Source organism: Oratosquilla oratoria, chromosome 32, assembly GCF_046742065.1.
Source record: "Oratosquilla oratoria isolate Oo_2021 chromosome 32, ASM4674206v1, whole genome shotgun sequence".
Taxonomy (NCBI): domain Eukaryota; kingdom Metazoa; phylum Arthropoda; class Malacostraca; order Stomatopoda; family Squillidae; genus Oratosquilla; species Oratosquilla oratoria.
This window is the reverse complement of record NC_134808.1, coordinates 2436588-2444087: the sequence shown is the minus strand read 5'-3', so window position 1 is coordinate 2444087 and position 7500 is coordinate 2436588.

The following is a 7500-nucleotide window of genomic DNA, read 5'->3' as shown; positions in this document are numbered from 1 at the left end:
GTGAACTGTACCTCCCCCCGCAACCCCTCTTCCCAGTTGGTCGGTCCACCCACTGGTCCATCCTATGGTCATCGGCCAGCACGACTTCGTTGGCACTCAGCACCACCACCCGCTTTCACAGACCCATACCCGACCTACACTTGCGTGAATTTGGACAATGGATTACTCAACATCCATGGACAGAGGTGGTCGCAGTTGAGGGAGTTCAGGAGAAGTGGGACATCTATATCAATATAATTACGCAGGCCTTCCCTCGTCACTACCTTTTGAAGCAGACGCGGACCCACCCAGCCTGTGCCCATGGCTCACTCCCAGGATTAAGAGACTGATTCAACAGCGTGCTAAAGCTTTTTACTCTGAAATAAACCTTTTTAGACAACTCCAAAACAAAGTCATAAGGGAAATAAAAAGTACCATAAAAATGTACTACCCCAACAAGATCAAGCACTGACAGCAGAACAGCAGCCTGTGGTTCAGCAGGGTCAAAAGCTTGTGTGGTATGAGGCAGGCATCTGGCATTCCCCTACTGTTACAATTTCCACCAGCCTATGCGGCTGAGCAATTAAATGACTATTTGGCGTCCATCTGTCAAACGCTGGCCGGTATCGATCTCTCTCTTCTTCCTGCCCTTCTCCCCTCCCTTCCTCCCCCCACAGTACATGTTTTTCAGGTTGCCAAGAAGATTGCTGTTATATAGTCAAAGCGGGCATCTACACTTTATCTTGAATTTGCTCGCGAACATGTTATTTTGATCTGTTCAATATATAATCAATGCCTCACTTAAGCAGAGCAGATGTCCCACGGATTGGAAGACAGGCTTCATTTCTCCCATCCCCATATCTTCCAATACCCAATCCTTTAGTGATTTTAGACCCATTACTATCTCTTCTATTCATAGTCTTATTTGTGAGGATTTTGTCTTCGAGTGGGCATACTCCAAAGTCAGCAAATTTATTGATCCCCAGAAGTTTGGTAACGTTGAAGCATCCTCCACCACTCACTATCTTATTTGCTTTTTTACTTTATCTATAAAAATCTCGAGAGCGCAAGACTTCACTTGTAGTGGTGTTCATTGACTTCAAGAAAGCCTTCGAACTTGTTGATCATACCATTATCATCACCAAAGCCATCCATCTTGGAATTCCTACCTCCTTGGTGGCTTGGCTATCTGACTTCCTGACGGACCGTTGTCAACCTGTCAGATATTAAGGACACGTCTCTGCAGTCCAGCATCTCTCCTGTGGTGTACCACAGGGAACAAGAATGGGGCCACTGTACATCCTGATACTCATCAACGATGCTCTGGGAGACACACCGCACAGGTGAAACTATGTTGATGACTGCACGGTGGGGATCTCTGTGTCCAACACTGACCTGAACTACGAACCACTGCAGGGCACGCTAGACAAGCTACACACATGGACAAAGTACAACAAAGTCTCCATCAATCACAAGAAAACAGTGGTAATGTACCTCCACACCTCCAATGACGTTCTCTCCCCTCCCCTGTTGACAGTTGACGGCCAACCCCTACAAGTGGTTCAGTCAATTAAGCTGATGGAGATAACCATCGACAATAAATTGACCTGGAAGGAGAACGCCACCAACACCGTCAGGGCAGCCTGCTACAAGTTGTATATGCTGCGTCGACTGAGTTCATTAGGGGCACAGGCTGAAGATCTCAAGACATCAACACTTCCTTCATTTTGACCAAGTTGATGTACACATCACCCCCCTGGGCCTCCTCACTCACAGTCACGCAGCAGCGGCAGCTAGAGAAAGTGTAGAAAACAGCCTGTCTCATAATCCTTGGCAAAGAATACACCACCTATCAGCACGCTCTCACCACACTTGAACCTCCTACCCTTGCTGACCGTTATCTTTAGAGTTTGAGGTCTTTGCGGTCACCCTAGTTAAACATCCTCGGAACCGAAACTTACTACCTCCACAGGTACCACTACCACGGCTGCAGGTCCGGCACCATGATACCATCAAGCCGATCAGAGCACGTACCGACCGGTAATAAGAAGAGCCCCATTCCGACATTTGTGGACTTAATCAACAACAAGAATTAACATCATTGCACTACACACCTATTACTCAGCTTCCTGTTTTTTTTTTCTAGTTTTTTGAATGCTTGCAACAACATATTCTCACTATCATATTTTCATATTGTTATAATCTTCTAGGATTTATGTTTTCAGCAATAATGCTGCTATACCCAATAAACCGATGATTATTATTGTTATTATTACACCCACCCACTGCCACACCCACAGCCACACACACATGCACACACACACACACACACACACACACACACACACACACACACACACACACACACACACACACACACACACACACACACACACACACACACACACACACACACACACACACACACACACACACACACACACACACACACACACACACTTATATATATATATATATATATATATATATATATATATGTATATAAATATGTATATATATATACATATATGCACACACACACACACACACACACACACACACACACACACACACACACACACACACACATACACACACACACACACACACACACACACACACACACACACACACACACACACACACACACACACACACACACACACACACACACATATATATATATATATATATATATATATATATATATATATATATATATATTAGTGAAGCGTGACAGGAGAGTCTCTTTCAAGCACATTCTGTTGAAAACGACAGCATATGCATTAGAAGTTAATTTCTTTCGTAAGCTTTCTACCTATCGGAAAGCATATTTTTGTGAAAAAGAGAGAAGAAACAAATTTCCATTTGACCTTGGGAACTTATATTAACACAATTAAATGCGTAATACACGAAATAAATGAAAATAAACAAATCGCAGTAAAAGAAACCCAAGACGTCTTGGAGATCGTTCTGCATGTTCAGTTGGAATGTAGAGACGTGAGCCAGTGGTCAGTATAAGTATGAATGAACACAAATCTTGGAGAGATTACTTATGACTCTCCTCTGTTTGGCTGGCGCTATTTCGCAGATCCCTCAGACTAGCTGGTTGTGTAAAGCATGAGATTTGGCCCTCTATGGGGTGCTTGTTCTGAATCTCTGTGGGTTGCCTGTGTGTGGGTATTCTCTGAACAAGGGGCTCTATCTCTGTGGTCAAATGTCTCCTACGTGTAGATTTCATGCTGGGGAGGAGGGAGAAATAATTCGTTTGTACATTAATAATAGGTTGTAAATCTTTTATAATTACATCCTCCTGGATGTTCAGGCGTTGCTACAATTTCTGTATTACTTATCATGGTTTCCCTGTCGAGATGGCGTCTGTGGTGGGTCTAAAGGTGATGCTTAGGTTCTCCTTGTTGCAAGTGACGGGTGATTAATCTGGAAAGGATGGTAGTTGTTCTTCCCACGTAGGTAGATAGGGGCGCACAGTCCTCCTCTGGGTAAATTAATTTGTATTCTACGTGGGATTGACGAATTCCAAAAGATTTTGGGGCGGTGTTGTTTCTTAGAATTAGAGATGTTTTCCTGTTCCTGTAATAAATGTCGAGTGATAATTTGTTGCGCTCTTTCGTGGTGGTCACATTTCTTTTAGCTATTGATTTATTTTTTCATCATCTTTATACTTATTGGTCATGTGGAACTTATCAAATATGCGGTAAGTAGTTCCTTCTTGTTCTGTGGCAGTGTTTTTGGTACCAGGTGTTAATAACCCTTCTAAGTGTAGTTTGGACTTCATTGTTGGAGCATCCATTATTGATGGACTCTGTCAAATTCCTGGGTATCTGACCAAGGAGAACAATGGGTAGGACCTCTTCTAAAAAGGGTACTGATGGTGGATTCTCTGTATTTTTGGAGGCATTCGCTTTCTCCGTTCATACATAGTCCTTAACATAAACACTGGAAGAAAAGGAACAGATAGTCTGTTTGAGGAGGGCGTCCAGGAAGGGGAGGGATCCACCTTCACTATGTTCGACAGTGAAGTCAACCCCCAACACCTACATGAGCTTCCTCTTCAAGGTTTCAAGGTCTTGGTGGAAATAATTTTGAACAAAAATATTATCAATGAATCTGCTCTAAATGGTAGGTTGGCTAATTTCACCAAAAACTATTTCCTCTACCGAACCCATAAAAAATATATATGTATATATATATATATATATATATATGGCAAAGAGAAATAAAGCAGAACCCATAGCAACTCCATCTGTTTGTTGGTAAAGGTTCCCACGGGGACAGCGGAAGGGAGCAGTGCTGGTAGTGCCTTTGGTGCATGCACAAGATAAGTACTGAGAAACATGGGTGGCAATATCAAGGCACATCTTAGGCCATTAATACTTAGTGCGGTCCATAGCAAGATATTTATCACGACCAGGGTGACCAGCTTGAGGGGCATAATGAATAATGTGGAGGAAAATGGGAAGTAGAGATTCTGGAATAAAAAGTTGATTAACATACTGGCCATGAACTTTTACGTTACAAGTGAGAATTCTATTTTCAATACTAAATTCAGACAAGGGAACAGGTAGTTTTGGAAGGGTACTGTCATTGCCAGACTCTAAGGCATGAATAGCATTAGATCACATTGGGTCCTCACGCTGAGCTGTATTTATGTATTTATTTGTTGTTGTTTTTTTGGGGGGGGATTAGCAAGTTGCGTAATAGTAGCAACATCGACATTACTGGAAAGTGCATCGGCTACAACGTTAGCACGACCAGGCAGGTATTTGATGCCTGCTTTAAAGTCTTCTATAGTTAAAAACCAGCGGGCTGGTCGTCCAGTTAGATTTCTGCCTTTAAAAAGCTGTGTGACAGCTGAGTGATCAGTGTAAACAGTTACTGAGTAATTGTAAATGATGTCATGAAGATGATTAAGGGACCACACTACTTCAAGAGCTTCCATATGAGTAACTGAATAGCGTGACTCAACGTAATTTAACACGTAGGTAGCATAAGCTACCTACGTGTTCTTTTGGTGCGGAAAAAGTAGGAGGTAATGGAATCTGCCAGAAGCCACTCTTAAGGTCGAGTGTTGTAAAAACAGTGTTAGCCTTCCCAGTACTCTGAAGTAACTCTCTCGGCACAGTCAGAGGGTAATGAACAGGTTCCGTCACAGCATTTACTTTTCCAAAGTCGACAACTGCTCTGTAAGAGTCATCTTTCTTTAAAACTAAAAATAAGGGTGAATTCTAAGGAGAATGTGACTCCTGGATGATACCTTCCTCTAGCATACCTTCGACTAAGTCATCAGCAATCTGTTTTTTAGAATGAGGCAGACAATATGAAGGGACATATATGGGTCGTGTGCCTGGTTTTAAGTTAATGTGATGTTGCACACGATCAGTAACACCTAAAGGTTCACCTGGTAAAGCTACGGCTTGACTGTGGGTCACGAGTAATTCGCTAAGACGGGCTCTCAGGTCGGGATAATATACAGTTTTGATGTGGGCTTCCAGCTGAGTGGCCAGTTCAGCAGGGGAGTAAGAAGCATGCTGAGTAGAGATCGCCGCTATCAAAGGAGGTTTTGTTAACGATAGTGAAAGACTCAAGGTAAACACCATTCCTGAGTGTAATAGAGGAACCTGTAAATATTGTTACTAGGGCATCCGTAGTATGTTCGTCTCTCACAAAGGAAAGAGTCTTCTAAGGCAAGACATTGGACTCGTACAGAGTTAGGGTGTGACACTATACATGAGCCTATGGGGGCTTTGCGAATACTGACAGGAACCATACGTTCACCTATAACAACAGCAGCACACATGTCATTTGTGAAGACGGACCGTTTCGACTCTATAAGAATGGAGAAATCAAAGTCGCCTTGAGAAGCAGGGGGTAAAAGGAGCTGTTCAAAGTGTGCGCAACAGGAGGTGATAGGAAGTATTGAACTCGGGTTTTCTGTCGCAAAGTGGTATAATTATGAGTTAATGCCTGGTACTTAGGATGAAGAGAAATATAATGTTTAGCTAATTTATTAAAACCAAGCAGAGCATCACACTGGAGAATGATGTTGGTAACAATATAAGAGTTCACATAAAAAGGGTAGTCATTAGCATGGAATGAAAAAGGCAAAGTAACAGAACCTTTCGCATTTAAAGAGAAACCTTGAATAGCACTGAACGTGTGGGTCTCAGAAAGACAAGATGCGTTACACAGTTCTTTTAGCTTTAAGTAGGCACGTTCAGTCAGTAAACTACAATCAGCACCAGTATCCATGCAAACAGTGAGAGGTATGCCATAGATAAAACATTGAAAATCACAACGTTGTGAAGGTGTAGCAATTTTAAGGGAGCACACAAGGTTCTGAAGGTAAAGACAGAGGCGAAGTTAATTTATTAAGGAAAATAAGTTTGCTTGATAAAAAGTTGACTGAGAGGAAGAAGCAGTAGCTCTTTGTTCTCTTTAAAGTTTTTGAATACTGAAACATTCCTTTGAGGAATGAGAAGAGGGTCCATGAACAAGGCAATATCTAGTGAGATGTACATGTAAATTTAGTACGAAGAGACTGACGCGAGAAAGAACGAGTACGGTGTTGCCTAGAATTTATAACATGTGACTGTGAAGTTGAATCATGAGAACGCTCACGTGACGCAAAACTAACAGGAACTAAAGGCTGACATGGAGGAAGTGTAAAATTACATCGTGCAGGTGAAGTCTGTTGAGGGGCAAGAGTCTGTGATATAGGAGCAACTGCACGCTCACGGCGCTGGCGTGAAAAGCAACGCTGGAATGTATGGCCTTGTTTATGACAGTAAGTGCAAACGGTCACGGTAGTTTGACGCTCTGGAGTTTGAGAAACTTGTAGGGTAGCAAAGTGTGACTCGCTGGTAACAACAATGATAGGTGAAGTTTGCTTTCTTCTTTTGTTTGCAATTTTAGAGGAAAATCTAGGAGTGACTCATCATGCTTATATTCAAGGGTAAAGGCAATGCGACGATCTTGTGGATTAAAAAGATTCACGTAATATTGAAATTCCATAATAAGGTGAAAATTGTCCTCAGTTATACAACCATTTTGGAACCAAGAAGAGGTTTCAAGTAAATCTACTCCTTGATTTGCAAGCTGGACTGCACGAGGTTGAGTTCTCATATAATCTAAGGTGCTAGATTGAGCACTAAGGGTCTTGGCAGCATTAAAATTAATTGAAATAATTCCTTAGACTGAGAAGCACCAAATATTTGCAAGAAATTTGCCTTAGATTTTGAATAATTCGTTAATTCAGAGGACAAAAATACTGGAATCAACTGAGATCTTATATAGGATATCTTATCTGCTCCAGAGGTAATGTGGGGATTACTTGTAACATCCTCACACATCTGCAAAAATTGCAGAAGAGACTATGAAGTTCCATCTTCACCACTAAATTTCTCAATGGTAGGGTCCTGATGTAGCAACTTAATAGTAGGTGAAGATATAGTTGGAAGATTGGAAAGTCCAGCAATTGAAGTAGTAGTAGTGGTAGAAATT